This window comes from Rhinoraja longicauda, chromosome 43, assembly GCF_053455715.1.
Source record: "Rhinoraja longicauda isolate Sanriku21f chromosome 43, sRhiLon1.1, whole genome shotgun sequence".
NCBI lineage: Eukaryota > Metazoa > Chordata > Chondrichthyes > Rajiformes > Arhynchobatidae > Rhinoraja > Rhinoraja longicauda.
In genome coordinates, this window is record NC_135995.1 from 10,458,290 (window position 1) to 10,480,789 (window position 22,500).

The window sequence follows — 22,500 nt, forward strand, 5'->3', positions numbered from 1 at the left end:
GATAATTTCTCGCAGTGGGTAGTTTCCGCGTTTCCTTTTCTAAATTTGGTGCCTCTGATCGTCACTATTGCTGCTCTGGAATCTGGGGAAGAGACATGCTGTTGTGCGTCTGCTTTCTTCAGTTATTGATCACTGCACACCAGCTGCCTGCTGAGCAGTCGGCCAGGGTTTGATTACCGGTCACCGCAGTTTGCCCAAACCATGGGCAATCCGCCTCTCTGGAGCAGCGGAGATTTCGCTCAGATCGCAATGGCCAATTATCACTATGAGCCGGTCCGTGGATCCGGGATGGAATTCTCCACCCGTCAGCTTTTCACGGTAAACCCATGAAAGCATAGAAAGATAGGTGCAGGAGGAAGCCATTTGTGGGCTTTTGAAGGGCCACATGTGCTCGCTGTTTCTGCCAACAAAATGGCCACCACATGTGCTCGCTGTTTCTGTCAACAAAATGGCCGCCACATGTGCTCGCTGTTTCTGCCAACAAAATGGCCGCCACATGTGCTCGCTGTTTCTCTCAACAAAATGGCCTCCCCCAAGTTTATAACCTCCCATCCCTTACACCTCCTCCGATTGCTTCCTCCCATTCCAGCTTACTCCCCCAAGCTGGTTACCCCCCCCCATCCCTTACCCCCTAACCTGGCTACCTCCCTTCCCTTACCGAGCTAAGTTGGGTACCTCCAGTCCCTTACTCCCGTAAGCTGTCTCCCTCTCATCCCTCACTCCCCAAGCTTGGTATCTCCCATTCCCCCTTACTGCCCCAAACTGGCTACCTTGCATCCATTACTCCCTCTAGCTGGCTACATCCCACCCCAGCAGGCTAACACTCCCCGGCTGGCTATCTCCCTTCCTCTACTCCCCAAATCTGGATACCTCCCATTCCCCTCACCCCCACAAGCTGGATTCTCCCCAATCAATAGACAATAGACAATAGGTGCAAGAGAAAGTCATCCGGCCCTTCGAGCCTGTACGCACCGCCATTCAATGTGATCGTGGCTGATCATTCTCAATCAGTGCCCCGTTCCTGCCTTCTCCCCATACCCCCTGACTCCGCTATCCTTAAGAGCTCTATCTAGCTCTCTCTTGAGTGCATCCGGAGAATTGGCCTCCAATGCCTTCTGCGGCAGAGAGTCCCACAGATTCATGACGAAATGACTGGAAAAGTTTTTCCTCATCTCCGTTCTAAATGGCCGACCCCTTATTCTTAAACTGTGTGGCTCCTTGTTTTGGACTCCACCAACATTGGGAACATATTTCCTGCCTCTAACGTGTCCAACCCCTTGATAATCTTATACGTTTCGATAAGAGCCTTCTAAATTCCAGTGTGTACAAGCCTAGTCGCTCCAGTCTTTCAACATACGACAGTCCCGCCATTCCTGGAATTAACCTGGTGAACCTACGCTGCACGCCCTCAATAGCAGGAATATCCTTCCTCAAATTTGGAGACAAAAACTGCACACAGTACTCCAGGTGCGGTCTCACTAGGGCCCTGTACAACTGCAGAAGGACCTCTTTGCTCCTATACTCAAACTAGGAGACTAAAACTGCACACAGTACTCCAGGTGTGGTCTCACTAGCGCCCTGTACAACTGCAGAAGGACCTCTTTGCTCTTATACTCAACTCCTCTTGTTATAAAGGCCAACATGTCATTGGCTTTCTTCACTACCTGCTGTACCTGCATGCTTCCTTTCAGTGACTGATGCACTAGGACACCCAGATCTCATTGTACATCCCCTGTTCCTAACTTGACACTATTCAGATAATACTCTGCCTTCCTATTCTTACCACCAAAGTGGATAACCTCACACTTATCCACATTAAACTGCATCTGCCATGCATCCGCCCACTCATACAACCTGTCCAAGTCACCCTGCAATCTCATAGCATCTTCCTCACAGTTCACACTACCACCCAGCTTTGTATCATCGGCAAATTTGCAGTCTGCAGTCGCTCCAGTCTTTCAACATACGACAGTCCCGCCATTCCGGGGATTAACCTGGTGAACCTACGCTGCACGCCCTCAATAGCAAGGACGTCCTTCCTCAAATCTGGAGACCAAAGCTGCACACAGTACTCCAGGTGCGGTCTCACTCCGCGAACGGTCAAGCCACACAAGGCCGCAGGCTCGGATGGAGTTCAAGGAAGGGTAACTTAGGGACTGTGCTGAACAGTTGGCTGAGGTATTCACCAGGATTTTAACCTGTTGTTATCTCTGGCTACAGTCCCCAAGTGCCTGAAGTCGTCTACCATAGTGCCGGTGCCGAAAAAAGCAAAGATCAGCAACCCGAACGACTATCGCCCGGTTGCCCAAACTCCGGTAGTCATGAAGTGCTTTGAAAGGCTGTTCCTCTCACACATCAAATCCAGCATCCCTGACTCACTGGACTCGCATCAATGTGCACATAGGGCAAACAGATCCACAGAGGACGCCATCTCTCTGGGTCTTCACACTGTCCTGACTCGCCTGGAGAGACAGGGCACATACGTGAGGATGCTACTCATTGACTATAGCTCTGCCTTCAAACACGGTCATCCCCACCAAGCTCATCACCAAACTCCACCAGCTAGGCCTCAGCTCGTCGTTATGCGACTGGATCCTGGACTTCCTGCTGGAGCGACCGCAGGCAGTGAGAATGGGCCCGCACCTGTCCTCCACTATCACCCTGAGTACCGGCACACCACAGGGCTGTGTTCTGAGCCCCATGCTCTACTCCCTCTTCACACACGACTGTGTTCCACACCAACACCATTGTCAAGTTTGCAGACGACACAACGGTGATCGGGCTGATCACCAACGGTGATGAAACACACTACAGAACCTGGCGGACTGGCGCTCCGATAACAACCTGTCCCTAAACACCACCAAGACCAAGAAGCTGATCGTCAACTTCCGTAGGTCACACAGCGGGGAATACGCCCCGATCTCTATCAACGGGGACAGTGTGGAGAGAGTGTCCAGCTTCAAGTTTCTGGGCACTCACATTACGGAGGACCTAACAAGGTCCAATAACACTGCTGCGCTGGTCAAGATCGACTGTACTACCTGAGAACACTGAAGAAGTCAGGTCTGCCCCAACAGCTGCTGACGACCTTCTACCGCTGCACCATAGAGAGCATCCTAACGCATGGCATCCCTGTGTGGTACCTCAGCTGCACGGAGGCAGATAGGAAAGCTCTTCAGCGGATAGTCCATAGAGCTCAGAGGGCCATCACAACACAGCTACCAGCCTTGGAGGGCATCTACTACACACGATGCCTCAGAAAAGCCACCAGCATCCACAAAGACTCCTCACACCCTTGCAACAGTCTGTTGGGGACCTCCACCATCGGGCAGACGATACAAGGCCTTCTACGCCCGCACCTCCAGACTCAGGAACAGCTTCATCCCCAGGGCCATAGCTGCTATGAACCGGTCCTGCTGAGTCGGATGGTCACATCGCAGAGTGAACCGGCACAGATAGAGAATAGACAATAGGTGCAGGAGGAGGCCATTCGGCCCTTCAAGGCAACACCGCCATTCAATGTGATCATGGCTACTGAATCAGTACCCCGATCCTGCCTTCTCCCCATACGCCCTGACTCCGCTATCCTTAAGAGCTCTATCTAGCTCTCTCGTGAATGCATTCAGAGAATTGGCCTCCACCGCCTTCTGAGGCAGAGAATTCCACAGATTCACAACTCTCTGACTGAAAAGGTTTTTCCTCGTCTCCATTATAAATGGCTTACCCCTTATTCTTAAACTGTGGCCCCTGGTTCTGGACTCCCCCAACATTGGGAACATGTTTCCTGCCTCTAACGTGTACAAACCCTTATTAATCTTATACGTTTCGATAAGTTCTCCTCTCATCTTTCTAAATTCCAGTGTATACAAGCCTAGTAGCTCCAGTCTTTCAACATCTACTTGCACTTTATTTTGTTATAAAACTGTTCTAATTTGTTTCATTGGGTTGTTTAAATTAATACTGACTAGCTAATTCATTTATTGCATCGTATGGGAGGCACATTCCCAATCTTGTTTTACTCCTGTACAATGACAATAAGGATATATTGTATTGTATTGTATTATATTGTACAACTGCAGAAGGACCTCCTTGCTCCTAAACTCAAATTAGGAGACCAAAACTGCACACAATACTCCAGGTGTGGTCTCACCAGGGATCGGACAAGTTAGATGCAGGAAACAAGTTAGGTGTGTCAATCTATGCATTGGCGTGTCAATCAGTGTGCATAGGCATGTCAATCAGTGTGCATAGGCACGTCAATCAGTGTGCACAGGCGTGTCAATCAGTGTGCATGGGTGTGACAATCAGTGTGCATAGGCATGTCAATCAGTGTGCAAAGGTGTGACAATCAGTGTGCATAGGCGTGTCAATCAGCGTGCATAGGCGTGTCGATCAGTGTGCATTGGTGTGTCAATCAGTGTGCATAAGCGTGTCAACCAGTGTGCATAGGCGTGTCAATCAGTGTGCAGAGGCATGTCAATAAGTGTGCATAGGCATGTCAATCAGTGTGCATAGGCGTGTCAATCAGTGTGCATAGGCGTGTCAATCATGTGCATAGGCATGACAATCAGTGTGCATATGTCTCCCCGCTAGGGGAGAAAGGGCGCCTCTGATTGGCCGCCACGCCCATTGCTATGGCGTCTTTTGTTGCCAGGGGGGGAAAGCGGCCTTTGATTGGCCAGGTGGAAGAGCGGCAGACGTTTGGCCGACGTCTCCTGTTGCCGGGATATAAAGGAACCTCTGATTGGCCACCGCGCCCATGTCTATGGCATCATCTGTTGCCGGGCTTGAACGGGACCGCTGATTGGTCGCCGCACCCATGCCTTAAGGCGTCATCTGATGCCAGGACAAAAAATGACCCTCTGATTGGCTGCCGCGCCCATGTCTATAGCGTCATTTAGTGCTTGGGAGAAAGAACGCCGCTGATTGGTCACCACGCCACAGCGCATAGCGTCATCTGATCCTTGGGGAGAAAGAGCACCGCTGATTGGCCGCTGCGCCCTTGTCTATGGCGTCATCTGTTGCCAGGGTTTAAAGCGACCTATGATTGGCCGCCGCGCCCATGTCTATGGCGTCATCTGTTCCCAGGAGAGGAGCACCTCTGATTGGTCCACAAAATGCTGGAGTAACTCAGCAGGTCAGGCAGCATCTCGGGAGAGAAGGAATGGGTGACGTTTCGGGTCGAGACCCTTCTTCAGTCTGAAGAAGGGTCTCGACCCGAAACGTCACCCATTCCTTCTCTCCCGAGATGCTGCCTGACCTGCTGAGTTACTCCAGCATTTTGTGAATAAATCGATTTGTACCAGCATCTGCAGTTATTTTCTTATACCTCTGATTGGTCACCGCGCTGCAGCGCAAAAGCGTTATCTGACGCCAGGGGAGAAAGAGTACCTTTGATTGGCCACCGCGCCCACAGGGTATAACGGGACCTCTGAGTGGCCGCCGCGCACATGCCTTTTGCGTCTCCTGTTGCCTGGGCAGAACGAGACCGCTGATTGGCCGCCGCGCCACAGCGCAGAGCGTCATCTGTTGTCAGGGGGGAAAAAATGATTTTTTTGTGTAGGATTCCTAAGTTGAACTGATACAATCTGCATTTTGGAATATGTGGCAACTGGAATAAATATAGAGAGTCAGAGAGAGAGTGAGAGAGAGAGAGTGAGAGAGAGAGAGAGAGAGAGAGAGAGAGAGAGAGAGAGAGAGAGAGAGAGAGAGAGAGAGAGAGAGAGAGAGAGAGAGAGAGAGAGAGAGGGAGAGAGAGGGAGAGAGGGAGAGAGAGAGAGGAGGGAGAGAGAGGGAGAGAGGGAGAGAGAGAGAGAGAGAGAGAGAGAGAGAAAGAGAGAGAGAGAGAGAGAGAGAGAGAGAGAGAGAGAGAGAGAGAGAGAGAGAGAGTGAGAGAGAGAGAGAGAGAGAGAGAGAGAGAGAGAGAGAGAGAGAGAGAGAGAGAGAGAGAGAGAGAGATAGAAAGGGAGGGAGGGAGAGAGAGAAAGAGCGGGGTAGAGAGAGGGGGAGAGGGAGAGGGAGAGAGAGAGAGAGAGCCCACCCCACCCTACCCCTGACCGGTCCCCAGTGTGGAGGGGGGGGTGAGCATGAGGGGGTAGAAACTGAAATAAACACTTCAATGATCAGGGACTGTCATTAAAAATGATCAATATATAACAGGTATAACAGGTATAACAGAGCTTTATTTGTCGTTCGGTACCGAAGTACCGAACGAAACTACATAGCAGTCATAGAAAAAAAAAGAACACAAGACACATGACCCCAACACAAACGTCCATCACAGTGACTCCAAACACCCCCTCACTTGTGATGGAGGCAACAAAACTTCCACACTCTTCCCCACGCCCACGGACAGACAGCTCGTCCCCGACCGACCCGCACAGTCCCCGCACCGGGCGCTGAAACGTCTCGCGGCCGAACCGGGCGATGAAAGGCCCGCGACCAAGCCTTGTGCAGCTAAGTCCCGTGGTCGAGCCGCACCGGGCGATGTCAAGTCCGCAGCCGAGCCGCACCAGCGATGAAAAGCCCCGCAGCCGAGCTGCACCGGGCGATGTTAAGTCCCGCAGCCGAGCCGCACCGGGCGATGTTAAACCCCGCGGCCGAGCCGCACCGGGCGATGTTAAGTCCCGCAGCCGAGCCGCACCAGCGGTGAAAAGTCCCGCAGCCGAGCTGCACCGGGTGATGTTAAGCCCCGCAGCCAAGCTGCACCGGGCACTGTTAAGTCCAGCGGCCAAGCCGCACCGGGATGTAAAGTCCAGCGGCCAAGCCGCACCGGGATGTAAAGTCCAGCGGCCAAGCCGCACCGGGTGATGTTAAACCCCGCGGCCGAGCCGCACCGGGCGATGTTAAGTCCCGCAGCCGAGCCGCACCAGCGGTGAAAAGCCCCGCAGCCGAGCTGCACCGGGCGATGTTAAGTCCCGCAGCCGAGCCGCACCGGGCGATGTTAAACCCCGCGGCCGAGCCGCACCGGGCGATGTTAAGTCCCGCAGCCGAGCCGCACCAGCGGTGAAAAGTCCCGCAGCCGAGCTGCACCGGGTGATGTTAAGCCCCGCAGCCAAGCTGCACCGGGCACTGTTAAGTCCAGCGGCCAAGCCGCACCGGGATGTAAAGTCCAGCGGCCAAGCCGCACCGGGATGTAAAGTCCAGCGGCCAAGCCGCACCGGGTGATGTAAAGTCCAGCGGCCGAGCCGCAGCGGGCGATGTTAGGCCCCGCAGCCGAGCCGCACCCCGCGCCGTGAGGAAGAGAAAAGTCCGTCCCCCCACCCACACATACACAACCAAAAAAAAAAAAAAAAAAAACCATCCCAACACCGACACACAACAAAAAAAGGGGAAAAAAAGACGGACAGACTGCTAGTCAGCCGCTGCCGTTAGGCGCCGCCACGTGGGTATATATGACAGGCAATGGTGTTATTTTTTCTGCTTAATCTGCATCTTTGAGCAAGGGGGCGATTGGATGAATGTGAGGGGCTGGGGGTCCCGGAGCGGGGCCGGGGATGGGATCATCCGTCCGGGACTGACAGCTGGAAGATGCGGCGGTGAATGTGAGGAGCCGGAGCCCGGAGCGGAGAGACTGCGGCCGCCCTCTGGGATGCGCTCAGGGCGCGGGTTTATTAATGAGCCGCAGCGCTGAGGTGAGTGGATATTTCACCGCGCTCTTCACCTGCTCCCTGAACCTGGACTGGGTCGCCGCGTAAATAAATGTGTTGGTGCAGCAGCTGAGATTCCTCAGCAAATACCCGACGTAGTTAAAGATCAATTGCGAATCATTCCGATCATTTCCAATCCCTGTGATCTGATAATAGACGAAGTTTACAACCAGCGTCATCCACAGGAGGATGAAGCTGCCGGAGATGGTGAAGAGTAAAACCACAGACCTCCTCCTGCTCTCCATCTCCGGGTCACTGCGCTTCTCCCCCTTGCTCTCACCCCTCAGCCCCTGACGGACCAGACTGGCCACTAAAATGTGCCGGGCTGTCAGAGCGTTGAGCAGCAGGATCACAGCGAAAGGGAGGAGCGGAATTAAAACCGTGTCGATCCAGTCAAATGCCACCCACCCGGGGTCAGTGTAATAACTGTCCACCATGATACAGCCCCACGGGACATTGTCCATGGTTGTCCAGGGTTCCAGTGTGAAGTAGCGGGGAACGTTTTTCAGACACAGCAGAACGCCGGCTGTTGCGAGAACCGCAGCCGCAGTTTTCCCGGTGCAATATTTAGTTTTCAGCTTCTGGCAACAAATGGCGACAAAGCGATCAAAGGTGAAAGTGACGGTGAACCAGACAGAACAGTCTGTAGCTGCAGTCCTCAGTACAGCGTTAACACTGCAGACAGGGGTGATGGACAGGACACTCCAATAAAAGTAATGGTATCGGATCTGATACAAAGTGACCTCGGTGATCAGGGTGAGTAGATCGGCCGCTGCCATGGCCACCAGGTAGCGAGTGGTGCAGGTGGAGAGGCCGCACTTTGTCCGGGACAGGATCACAATCGCCACTAAATTCACTGCGGAAAGAGAAGGGGAGCGGGCACTGGGCATTACTGAACACGGTCTCCGGGGCTGAACACCGGCTCCACTTTCAGCTGGAGATCAGGAGTGTTGGAGTCGGTGCGCGGCTGCAGGTTTAACAATGTCAGACCCGGCTCCGACTGTGCCCGACCTGCCTGCTTCAGGGGAGAGGAGATAATGCGACGGACGGGGTAAAGGATGGGGAGAGAACGAGCAGCCGCCCGCTACAATAGGCGGAATGGTCCTGTCTACAGTTAACCCCGCTCACAGTCTCTGATGGGGCCGGTTTCACAGACTTGACCGTGACCGGCCGCGTTTAACTAGGGCTCTGGGAACTCGGCATCTGATGGGGACGAGGAGGGTTTCAGAGGGAAGGCAGGGACAACTTAGGATCCGGCAGCAGAGTGGCTCCGTTAATGGATTAATTCCTCAGTTCGGTAACAACACACGACGGTAGATCCGCGGCCACTGGTTCAGGAGATTGATCCAATTATTGACCAACAGGCGGTGGAATCCGACTGTGACAGACTCCACAGTGAGATGTGTCCACAGGAGCGGGTGTTCACTGATCAATAACTCAGACACAGTGAACTTCACAATGTAAACCCCTTCCCAGTCACACCGTCCCGGAGAGCTGCCTGTCCCGAGCACTGGGACAACTCTGGGCAAGGTCTCACTGAAGGCAAGAACAACATTCTAGTGGGTCCCGGCAGTGGGAGAAAGAGAGGGTTAGTTTCGGCTGTCTGAAAGTAAGAAAAATCACAGCGTTAATTCAAAGATATTTCACTGAGAGGATTGATATAATCTACACATTCTTACACAACGATCATCAGTTGGGAATATTGTAACACGATCAGAATCAGGTCAACATCTGTGAACACACGGAGTTATAAAACTTGAATTGTTCTGCTCACTTACCAGGGACTCCAACGGCAGCAATGATCACGTACAAGATTTTTTCCACGTCCATATATTCCCAATAATGGTGCCCCATTTTCTCTGCCCAGCGACGTGTCCCCGTGAGCTACCGGTAATCTCTCGGAATGAAATGCCGGGGCAGAACATCCCCGGAGATTTTATACCATTTTCCGTCTCCACCGGGACAGTGAAGTTTCAACAGAGTTAAAAAATAGATATTTTGAAATGATTCGCAAACAGATGACATCAGCCAAGTGAAATCCCTTCTGAGACAGGTCGTGATTTATTCAGGGAATTGATTGAGAAACTCCAAAGACTGGGAATTGTGGCGATACTGAGGGATGGAAATTGGGAGCGGCATTGTTCCAGCAAAGGGGATATTGGTTCAAACTCCATCTGGTCCAACTCTCCGCCTCGTGTTGTTTGTCTGATTTCCTTCAATCCGCTTCACTCACTAAGGCAATCCCAATTCCAGGGACCCTCTCATGGCTTCTGGTGCCCAGTTTGAAGGTGGACTGGGCGACATTTGTCCACAGCTTGAGGAATTAGATCAACAGATCACCTCGCACTAAAGTGGCCCCTCCACTATGCTTCACCACTCAATATGATCGCGGCTTAACTGACTGCAACCTCACCCCCACACTCCCGGCGAGGCCGGTAACCATTCACTCCTTGCTCGCCTGCGGTGGGGCTGATTTTGCGCCGGAACAATAACATTCTCTGCCTTCGTCACCTCTGAGGAGGAACGACCCAAAGACTCTCGACACTCAGAGAACAGAAATATTGTGGCTTCAGAATTGTCCGAAACCCAAATAACACAGCGAATGATGCGGCACATCTCCCTCCTCCCTTTCTCTCTCCCTCCTCCCTCTCTCTCTCCCTCCTCCCTTTCTCTCTCCCTCCATCCTTACTGCTGTGGCTCTCTATGAACTATCACTCTGTCCTACCATCTCTATTCTTCCTCTCGGCTCCGCCATCTCTCTATCAACCTCGCTCTCCTAACTCCCCCCTCCTTCTCACTCCCATTGCATTTATCCCTCCGTTTCTTTCTATCTATCTGACCCTTCCATCGCTCCGTTTTGCCAACCCACGCGATCTGAACTCCGCTCACTTTTCATGTTCTCACTCTCCCTTTGTTACTTAATTCTCCCTCCATCTCTTCTTTCGTCTTCTCCGCTATCTCTTCCTTTCATCACTGTACTCCCTATCGTCTCTCTCTTTTCCCCAACAATCCTGCTCGCCTTGGGGTAAAACTGATGGAGTGACACGCTGTGGAGCAGTACTGATGGAGTGACACACTGCGCGATTGTACTGATGGAGTGACAGACTTCGGTGTAGTGCTGATTGAATGACACACTGGGGGTAGTATGGACAGAGTGGCACACAGTGGGCGAGTACCGAAGTATTGACACAATGTTCGGTGGTACTGTCGGGTTGCACATTGTGACTTCCACACTGAAGTTGGACTGACGGTGGGGCAGTACAGATGGAGGGTTATACTGTTGGGTAATACTAATTGAATGAGTCCATGTGGTTGTACATAATGGAATAACAAGCTTAAGGCAGTACTGATGGATTGCATCACTGTGGTGTAGTACTGATGGAATAACATATTGCAAGGTAGTACTGATGGAGTGACACGCTCCAGTGTTGTACTGATGGAGTGTAACACTGTGGAGTAGTACTGGTGTAATGACTTACTGTGGAGGTGTATTGATGGAATGACACACTGTGGGGTAGCACGGATGTAATAGCACATTCTGTTGGAGTGACGCAGTAATACTGATGGACTGACACACTCTGCGGTAGTACTGTTGCGATGAAAAACTGTGGTGAAACAGTGATGGAATTACACACTATGGAGTCGCTGCGATGGGTTAGCACACTGTGGGGTAATGCGGATGGAATGGCAGATTTAAGTTTGTCCTGAAACACTGGGGAGTACTGATGGAAGAACATATTGCGGGGAGCATTGATGGAGTGACACGTTCTCGGGTTGCACTGGAGTGACATGATGTTGGGCAGTGCTGATGGAGTGCAACACCATGGAGTTGTATTAATGCAGTGAGACACTGCGCGGTTTCACCGACGGAGTGACACACTGAGCGGTAGTACTATTGTGATGACAATCTGTGGTGTAGTACTAATGCAATGACAAACTGAGCGGCAATACTGATGGAAAATGACACAATTTGTGGCAGCACTTATGGGGTGACACACTGGGATAGTCCTGATTGAACGATAAACATCGGGTAGTACTAATGGAGTGAGACATTGTGCAGAAATACCAATAGAGTGAAACTGTGGGGAATTACTGTTGGAGTGACAAAGTGAGGTAGGACTGATGGAGTGACACACTGTGGGGAATACTGATGGAGTGACACTGCGAGGAAGTACTGATGGGTTGACACTGTGGGGTAGTACTGATGGAGTGACACGCTGCGTGGTATACTGATGGAGTGATAATCAATGGATTGTACTGATGGAGTGACACACGGTGGCGTCGTACTGATGCGACGATAACCCGAGTGATATTCCTGGTGGTGCGACGCTCTGTGGGGAGGCACTGGTGGAGTGGCACAATGTAGGGTAGTACAAATAGAGTAACAAACAACATTTTAGTACTGATGCAGTGGCACACTGTGGGTAGTGCTGGTGGAGTGACACACTTTGAGGTAGTACTGATGGAGTGACACACTATGTGGCAGTTCTGACGCAATGGCATACTGTGGGATAGTACTGATTGAGTGACACCCTGCGGTGTAGCACTGTTGGAGAGACATATTCCAGGGTAATACTGGTGCATTGAAACACCGTGGGGTAGTACTGATGGAAGGACTCATTGTGTAGTACTGATGGAGTGACACACCGTTGGATAGTACTGATAGAGTGACACCGTTTGCGGTAGTACTAATGGAATGATACACAAGGTGGTACTGATGTTGAAAAACACTGTGGGTGTGTATTGATGGTATGGTACACAGTGCGGTACTACCAATGAAGTGACACGCTCTCGGGTTGTCATGATGGAGTGACATAGTGTGTTCTAGTAATGATCGTCTAACACACTGTAGGCTTGTATTGATGGAGTGATAACCAGTGGGGTATTGTTGATGGAGTGACACAATGTGGGCAGTACATATGCAGCAATACACTTTGGGGTTGTACTAGTGAAGTGACAAACTGTGGGCGGGCACTGATGGAGTAAAACATTTTGGTGTATTACTGATGGAGTGACATAGTGTGCCGTAGTACTGATGGAGGAACAAACGATATGGTAGTACTGATGTCGTGGCACACTGTCGGATAGTATTAATGGTGTGAAACTAAATGGGGTACTACTGATGTAATGACACATTATAGGGTAGTTCTGCTGGAGTGACACACTGAGGGGAAGAACTGATCGAACGACGCACTGTGGGATAGAACTGATGGAATGACTATCCATTTGCTAGTACTGATGCAATTGCATTCTATGGGATAGTACGAATGAATGACACGTTGTGATGCAGTAATGATGGAGTAATCGACGATGTGGTAGTACTGATGGAGTGACACGCTGTGCGATAATATGTATGGATTAGCATCCTGTGGGGTAGTAGTGAAGGACTGGTATATTTTGGGGTAGAACTGATTATAGTGACACATTCGATGGTATTATTGAAGGGGTGAAAAACTGTGGGTAGATCTGATGAAATTACATGCTTAAGGAGGTACTGACACAGTGAAACACTTCGGGAAGAAATGATGGAATGACGTACTGTGGGGTTGTACTGATGAGAGTGACACGCTCTTGGGTTCGACTAATGGAGTAACATGTAGTACTGATGGAGTGACAGACTGTGAAGTAGTATTGATGGAGTAACCTAACGTAGGGTAGTGTTGAAGTAATGGCACATTCTGGGGTAGTTCTGATGGGGTGACACACTGTGCGGTAGTACTGTTGTTGTGACATAATGTGGGATGGAATTGATGGAGTGACACTGTGCGGTAGCACTGATGGAGTGACGCACTGTAGGGTAGTACTGGTGTAACGGTATACTGTGGGATATTACTGCTGGAGTGACGCACTGTGTGGTAGTACTGGTGTAACGGTATACTGTGGGATAGTACTGATGGAGTGATATCGGCGAAACCAAGCGCAAGCTCGACGATCGTTTCGCTGAACAGCTCCACACAGTCGTACCTGATCTCCCGGTTGCTCAGCACTTTAACTCGCCCCCGCTCCCCCATTCCCAATCTGAACTTTCTTTCCTGGGCATCCTCCGTTGTCAGAGTGATGCCCAGCGCAAATTGGAGGAACAGCACCTCATACTTCGCTTGGGCAGCTAACATACCAGCGATATGAACATTGACTTATATTACTTCAATTAGCCCTTGCTTCCCCTCTCTCTCTCCACCCCCCCCCCCTCCTTCCCAGTTCTCCCACCAGTCTCACTGTCTCCAACAAAATTATATCTCTTTCCCGCCGACCTCTCCGACATCAGTCTAAAGAAGGGTCTCGACCCGAAACGTCACCCATTCTTTCTCTCCAGAGATGCTGCCTGTCTCGTTGAGTTACACCAGCATTCTGTGTCTACCTTCGATTTAAACCAGCATCTGCATTTCTTTCCTACACGAAGTACAAGGCACGACAAGACTTTCGGCTAATAATAGCTGTGCCGAACATGAGACGACCACCCTTACCTGCCTTCTCACAATGCATATCCCTTCATTAACTGAAAATCTGAACTTGTCTTAAATATTACTATTGTAACTGCGTCCAACTCCAGTGGAGTTGGTGGTAAGATTTTAGGACCCGTTATACAGGATGATGTGACAGAGTACTGAAAAGTGCACGATGAATTAGGCATAAGTTGGCATGGCTTTGTGAATGGAAGGTCATGTTTGATAAATTTGCTGGAATTATTTGAGGAAGTAAATAGCAAGACAGCCAAAGGGGTGACAGTAGATGTTGTTTACTTTGATTTTCAGAAAGCCTTTGACCAGGTGTCACAAGATGGCTGCTTAGGAAGATGAGAGCCCACGGTGTGAAAGGGCAAATACCAGCATGGATAACTGGTTGGCTGGATGGCGGAAGACAAAGAATAGCAATAAAGGGGGATTTTTTTCTCGTTAGCTAACAGTAACTAGTGGAGATCTTCAACGATCGGTATTTGTCTGCTACTCCACGTTTTATATTATGATTTGGACGAGGGGATTGAAGGCTTTGTGGCCAAGTTTGCGGATGATAGGCAAAATAGGTGGAAGGGCAGATAGTGTAGAGAAAGCAGGGACTCCGCAGAAGGACTTGGACATGTTGGGGGAATGGGCAGAGAAGTGGCAGATGGAATATAGTGTAGCAAAGTGCGGAGTACTGCATTTTGGAAGTAGGAATATTGGTGTAGACTACTGTCTAAGTGGGGAAATAATCCATCAATCAGAAGTGCAAAGGGGCTTGGGAGTGCTGGTTAAGGATACCCAAAAAGTTTATTTGCAAGTTGAATCGGTGAGAATGATCAGCCATGATCACATTGATTGGTAGTGCTGGCTCAAAGGGCCGAATGGCCGACTCCTGCACTTATTGTCTATTGTCTATTGTCTAATGGAAGCAAAGTCGATGCTTGCATTTATGTCAAGACGACTTGTATACAGAAACACGGATGTAATGTTGAGGCTATACAAGGCGCTGGGAAGGCCGCATTTGGAATATTGTGAGCAATTTTGTGCACCATATCAGAGGGGAGGTGTGCTGGCTCTGGAGAGGATTCCGGAGGAGGTTTACAAGAATGATCCCAGCAATAAGTTAACCTATGGCGATCGTTTGTCGGCTCCCGGTTTGCACTCGGAGTTTAGAAGTATGAGGGTGGACCTCATTGAAACATACAGATATGTGAATGGTTTAGATCCAGTGGATGTGGAAATATGTTTCCACTTGTGGGAGCGTCTCGGACAAGAGATCATTTCCTCAGAATTAATCTACGTTCTCTTTTGAAGATGATCAGAAATTTATTTTTTCAGAAATTGATGAATTTGTGGAATTATTTGCCACAACAGGCTGTGTAAGACACGTCAGTGGATATTTAAAGGCGTAGACAGAAAGATTCTTGATTAATACAGTTATCAGAAGTTATGGGGAGAAGGCAGGGGAATGGGGTTTGGAGGGAAAATGATTGGCGGATAAGACTGGCCGAATTCTCTAATTCTACTCCTATTCCTTATCACCCAATGCCCACCTTCGATGCACACACTGCCCCTTGCTTTCCCCGCGCACCTCGTTTAAACTTCACCCCTTTCACCATAAAGGGGTGGCCTTCAATACTTGATATTTCCATCTTGAGAGGAATGTTCTGATTGTTTACCATATCTTTGCCTCTCATAATTTGCTATCGATCTATCAGGTTACTGCCCGAACTCCGATGAACCAGTCCAACGTCTGGTTGTTGATACGCTCCAGGCGATGTTCTTGTAAACGTCTTGAACACGATTTCCGAAGCGCCCATATCCTTCGTGAACGAGAGCGAACATAACTGTACACAATGCTGCAAAAGCGGCCGAAGTAAAGTTCTCTAAAGTTGAATATTGACATCTGACTCATATTCAATGACTCGGTCAACTATAGCAGGCATTCTACGTGGCTTATTTATTACTCTAAACGTACTACCACGATTTGTGTGTTTCGCATTGGGAACTCAAGGTCCATCATAAGCAATGCTGATGCTGCGATGCACTTATCTTGTACAAACAGTGAGGGCTGTTGTGCCTCGATGTTGCAGTGTGCTGCGGCAGTCTATTGCTACTGTACATGCACTGAGGTGCGTTGTGTGTGGATGTTGCCGTGTGCTGCTGATGTTCATCCAGGGGAGGGCGCCATGACAGTATATTGCTACTGTACATGCACTGAGGTGCGCTGTGTGTGGATGTTGCCGTGTGCTGCTGATGTTCATCCAGGGGAGGGCGCCATGACAGGACATTCCCACTGTACATGCACTGAGGTGCGCTGTGTGTGGATGTTGCATTGTGCTGTTGATGTTCATCCAGGGGAGGGCGACGTGACAGTCTATTGCCACTGTACATCCACTGGGGTGCGCTGTGTGAGGATGCTGCAATGCACTGATAAAGAAGAACACTGGGTACAAAAGTCATAGCAGTAGAAGTAGGGCACCAGGCCCATCGAGTCCACTCCGGCATTCTATCATGGCTCACCTATAGTTCCCACTCAACTCCATTCTCCTGCCGTCTCACCGTAATTGTCGACACTCTTACGAATCACGACCATGTCCAGCTCCGATTTAAAAAATACCCAGTTACGGTTTCTACACCTGTCTGTGGCAGAATTCCAAAGATTTACCGCCTTCTTACGAAATAAATTCCTCATCATCTAATTTTAAGCGTACGTCCTTTTATTCTGAGGCTCGTCAAAAGGTGGTGTATCTGGGGAATGCTGCCACAGACGCCTCTGGAGGCCGTCATTGGGGAATTGACCAGTTTTTAAATTGGGGATGGGCAGGTCCGTGATTAGTAAGAGTGTCAAAGTTGGGGTTGGATTTGAGTGGGAAAGATAAGGCAGCCATGATCGAATAGCGGATCAGACTCGGTGAGCCGAGTGACTTACTCAAATGACGTATGAACTTATGAACTCATTACTGACTCCGGGATTGGACGGAGTCTATAGACATAGAAAACATAGAAAATGGGTGCAGGAGGATGCCCTTTGGCCCTTCCAGCCAGCACCACCATACACTGTGATCATGGCTGATCATCCACAATCAGTAACCTGTGCCTGCCTTCTCCACAAATCCGTTGATTCCGCTCGCCCCTAGAGTTCTAACACTGGTCGCTATTCAAGGATTTGACAATTGACCCGAACGACGACGTCAACACCTTTACAAATGCCATGAGAAAATGTGCGCAGTAATGCGCTTCCCGACGCAGTCTAGCCATCTCTTTATCCAGCTAATTGCTATAAGCCACGCTAGCTCTCTAGCTATCTAGCTGTCTCGCTCTCTAGCCATCTTGCTGTCTAGCTGTCTAGCTATGTGGCTATCGAGCCATCTCGATCTGTAGCTATCAATATAGTTATATATCTACCTGACTAGCTATCTAGCTAAGGTAGACAAAATTCTGGAGTAACTCAGCGGGTCAGGCAGCATCTCAGGAGAGAAGGAATGGGTGACGTTTCGGGTCGAGACACTTCTTCAGACTGATGTCAGCGGATGGAGCCGGACAAAGATAGGATATAGACGGAGACAGGAAGACTGGTGGGAGAACTGGGAAGGGGGAGTGGATTGAGAGGGAGGGCAGGGACTATCTGAAGTTAGACAACTCAATGTTGATACCGCTGAGGTGTAAACTACCCAAGCGAAATATGAAGTGCTGTCCTCCAATTTGCGTTGGGCCTCACTCTGACAATGGAGGAGGCCCATGACAGAAAGGTCAGATTGGGAATGGGAGCGGGAGTTGAAATGCTGAGCCACCGGGAAATCAGTTTGGTTGAGACTGACTGAGCGGAGGTGTTCAGCGAAACGGTCGCCGAGCCTCCGCTTGGTCTCGCCGATGTAGAGAGGTTGACACTTGGAACAGCGGATACAGCTGACGTTGGAGGAGGTGCAGGTGAACCTCTGCCTCACCTGGAAAGACTGTTTGGGTCCTTCGATGGAGTTGATTTGGGAGGTAAAGGGACTCGCCCCTCAAACAACACCTGTCCCGTTAACTCCCCACTCGACCAACACCTGTCCCTTTACCTCCCCCTCGATCAACACCTGTCCCTTTACCTCTCCCCAACTAGCCTTCTAACCGTCTCGCCAAATAGCCATCTTCCTTTCAAGCGATCTAACCATCCAGCCATCTACGCTAGTCATCTATACGTATAGCTATTTAGTTAGCGATCTAACTATCTAGCTGGGTGTCACATAATGCTGGTCAGCCAGCATCTAGGAGAGAGAGAATGGGTGACGTTTCGGGTCGAGACCCTTCTTCAGTCTCGACCCGAAACGTCACCCATTCCCTCTCTCCGAGATGCTGCCTGACCTGCTGAGTTACTCCAGCATTTTGTGAAACCTTCGATTTGTACCAGCATCTGCAGTTATTTTCCTAACTACCCAGCTATCTCACGTGCTAGGTAGCTATCTATCTAGCTGGATCTAACAAGATCTCGCTCTCTCACGAGGCCCACAGAGGATGAGAGAGAGCACACCCCTCAAATAGCTGCTTAGATAGAGCTACCTATCTTACTATCAATATATCCAGCTATCTCGCCATACAGATATCCAGATTTCTAGCTGTCTGTCATTGCATGTAGATAGCTATCTAGTTAGTTCGCTATCTTGCTATCGAGATAGCTCACGCGCTGTCTGGCAGTCTATCCTGCTGGACAGCAATCTAGCACTCGAGATAGCTGGATTGATAGCTACAGAGTTAGATACTTTGGTAGCTACATAGCTAGGTCGCTAACGAGACTGATGGCTAGGTAGAGCGATAACTAGATTACAAGATTGTTAGCCAACCGCTTTGACGGCCAGATAGCTGTTTAGCTTGGTAGAGCTTTGCTAGATGGCTAGTGAGCTAGGTATCTAGCCAGCCACACCAGTAGATGGCTCAGTAGACATATAGCAAGTGAGTTTTATAGAGATTTAGCACCGAGGACTCTCTCGTTCCCCCTTTCACGCGGCCGCCAGAAAACGAGTGAGCGAGAAAGGGCACTCCACAAAGAGTTGCCTACAAAACTACCTAACTATTTTGCTGTGCAGAGTCCAGCTATCTCGCCACCCATCTGTCTAACGTTCAAGCTATCTAGCAATGCAGCTATTTAGCTAGGTAGAGAGCTAACACGCTCTCTGGCTGTCTTTCCCGCTGGCTATCAATCTACATAACTTGATATCCAGCTATCTAGCTGTCATGCTAACTAGTAAAGCAGCTTTCCGCCTATTTAGGGAGCCAGCAACCTATCAATTTGACTATCCACCCAGCTGTCCAGCTATATAGTTAACAGGCTAAATAGCTATCTCTCTAACTAGCTAGCATGCTATCTATCTCTCTATCGAGCTAGCCACCTAGCTATGCAAACTCCTAACTATTTACCTAGCTAGCTATCTTACTCTCTAGCTAACTATATATTTAGATATCTCCCCAGTTATCTACCCCGTTGGCTAGCAATCCAACTATCCAGCTATCCAGCTATATAGCTAGCAGTCTAGCTAGCTATCCAGTGATCTAATTACGGAGCTATCTATCCATTTGTCTCTGTAACAATCAATCTAGCTATTCATTTCTTAATCTGGCCATTTAGCGATTTACATATCTCCTATTGTTATCCAACTATCTAGCTATTTAGCCATGTAGTTATATATCTGACTAGCTGCATAGCTATCTAGCTATCTAACTAAGTAGCCAGCTCGCCAACAAGCCTTCTAGCCATCTACTCATCAAGCCATCTCGTTGTCTGACTACCCACCCATCTGGCGTTATTCAGCTCGCCATCTACCCAGCCAGACAGCTTCCCAGCTGGTCAATTAGTCAAGTAGCCAACTCGCCTTTCATCCGTCTAGCCAGATAGCTATTTAGGCATCGAGTCATCCAGTCATCTAGATATATAGCCATTGTGAGCGATCTATCTGGCAATTAATTTGCTAGGTAGCTATCTACAAAGCTAGGTATAGCTAAATCTCCATCTGTGGGCCTCGCGAGAGAGGGAGCGCACCGCATAGAGAGCTGCCTATGTCTCTAGCTAGACAATGGACAATAGGTGCAGGAGGAGGCCGGCAGGAGGCCATTCGGCCCTTCGAGCCTGTACGCACCGCCATTCAATGTGATCATGGCTGATCATTCTCAATCAGTACCCCGTTCCTGCCTTCTCCCCATACCCCCTGACTCCGCTATCATTAAGAGCTCTATCTGGCTCTCTCTTGAATGCATACAGAGAATTGGCCTCCACTGCCTTCTGAGGCAGAGAATTTCACAGATTCACAACTCTCTGACTGAAATTATTTTTCCTCATCTCAGTTCTAAATGGCCTACCCCTTAATTAAACTGTGGCCCCTTGTTCTGGACTCCCCCAACATTGGGAACATGTTTCCTGCCTCTAACGTGTCCAACCTCTTATACGTTTCGATAAGATCTCCTCTCATCCTTCTAAATTCCAGTGTATACAAGCATAGTCGCTCCAGTCTTTCAACATATGACAGTCCCGCCATTCCGGGAATTAACCTAGTACACTTACGTTGCACGCCCTCAATAGCAAGAATATCCTTCCTCAAATTTGGAGACCAACACTGCACACAGTACTCCAGGTGCGGTCTCACTAGGGCCCTGTACATCTGCAGAAGGACCTCTTTGCTCCTATACTCAACTCCTCTTGTTATGAAGGCCAACATTCCATTGGCTTTCTTCACTGCCTGCTGTACCTGCATGCTTCCTTTCAGTGACTGATGCACTAGGACAACCAGATCTCGTTGTACGTCCCCTGTTCCTAACTTGACACCATTCAGATAATACCTGCCTTCCTGTTTCTACCACCAATGTGGATAACCTCACACTTGTCAACATTAAACTGCATCTGCCATGCATCCGCCCACTCACACAACCTGTCCAAGTCACCCTGCAACCCCATAGCATCTTCCTCACATTTCACACTACCACCCAGTTTTGTATCATCTGCAAATTTGCTAATGGTACTTTTAATCTCTTCATCCATGTCAATCAATCAATTGAATTTGTGTGGGTCTGTGTCTGTGTGTGGGTGTTTGTGTGGGTCTGTGTGTGGGTGTTTGTGTGGGTCTGTGTCTGGGTGTTTGTGTGGGTCTGTGTCTGTGTGTGGGTGTTTGTGTGGGTCTGTGTCTGGGTGTTTGTGTGGGTCTGTGTGTGGGTGTTTGTGTGGGTCTGTGTCTGGGTGTGTGTGTGTGGGTCTGTGTCTGTGTGTGGGTCTGTGTCTGTGTGTGGGTGTTTGTGTGGGTCTGTGTCTGGGTGTGTGTGTGTGGGTCTGTGTGTGGGTGTTTGTGTGGGTCTGTGTCTGGGTGTTTGTGTGGGTCTGTGTGTGGGTGTTTGTGTGGGTCTGTGTCTGGGTGTGTGTGTGTGGGTCTGTGTCTGTGTGTGGGTCTGTGTCTGTGTCTGGGTGTTTGTGTGGGTCTGTGTCTGGGTGTTTGTGTGGGTCTGTCTGTGTCTGGGTGTTTGTGTGGGTCTGTGTCTGGGTGTTTGTGTGGGTCTGTGTCTGTGTCTGGGTGTTTGTGTGGGTCTGTGTCTGGGTGTGTGTGTGTGGGTCTGTGTGTGGGTGTTTGTGTGGGTCTGTGTCTGGGTGTGTGTGTGGGTCTGTGTCTGTGTGTGGGTCTGTGTCTGGGTGTTTGTGTGGGTCTGTGTCTGTGTGTGTGGGTGTGTGTGTGTGGGTCTGTGTCTGGGTGTTTGTGTGGGTCTGTGTCTGTGTGTGTGGGTGTGTGTGTGGGTCTGTGTCTGGGTGTGTGTGTGGGTCTGTGTCTGGGTGTTTGTGTGGGTCTGTGTCTGTGTGTGGGTGTTTGTGTGGGTCTGTGTCTGGGTGTTTGTGTGGGTCTGTGTCTGGGTGTTTGTGTGGGTCTGTGTCTGTGTGTGGGTGTTTGTGTGGGTCTGTGTCTGGGTGTTTGTGTGGGTCTGTGTCTGTGTGTGTGTGTGGGTCTGTCTGTGTGTGGGTGCTTGTGTGGGTCTGTGTCTGGGTGTTTGTGTGGGTCTGTGTCTGGGTGTTTGTGTGGGTCTGTGTCTGGGTGTTTGTGTGGGTCTGTGTCTGGGTGTGTGTGTGGGTCTGTCTGTGTGTGGGTGCTTGTGTGGGTCTGTGTCTGGGTGTTTGTGTGGGTCTGTGTCTGTGTGTGGGTGTTTGTGTGGGTCTGTGTCTGGGTGTTTGTGTGGGTCTGTGTCTGGGTGTTTGTGTGGGTCTGTGTCTGTGTGTGGGTGTTTGTGTGGGTCTGTGTCTGGGTGTGTGTGTGGGTCTGTGTCTGGGTGTTTGTGTGGGTCTGTGTCTGGGTGTTTGTGTGGGTCTGTGTCTGTGTCTCTCTCTCTCTCCCCCCACTCTCTCTCCCTCCCCCCTCTCCCTCTCTCTCTCTCTCTCTCTCTCTCTCCCCCCTCTATCTCTCTCT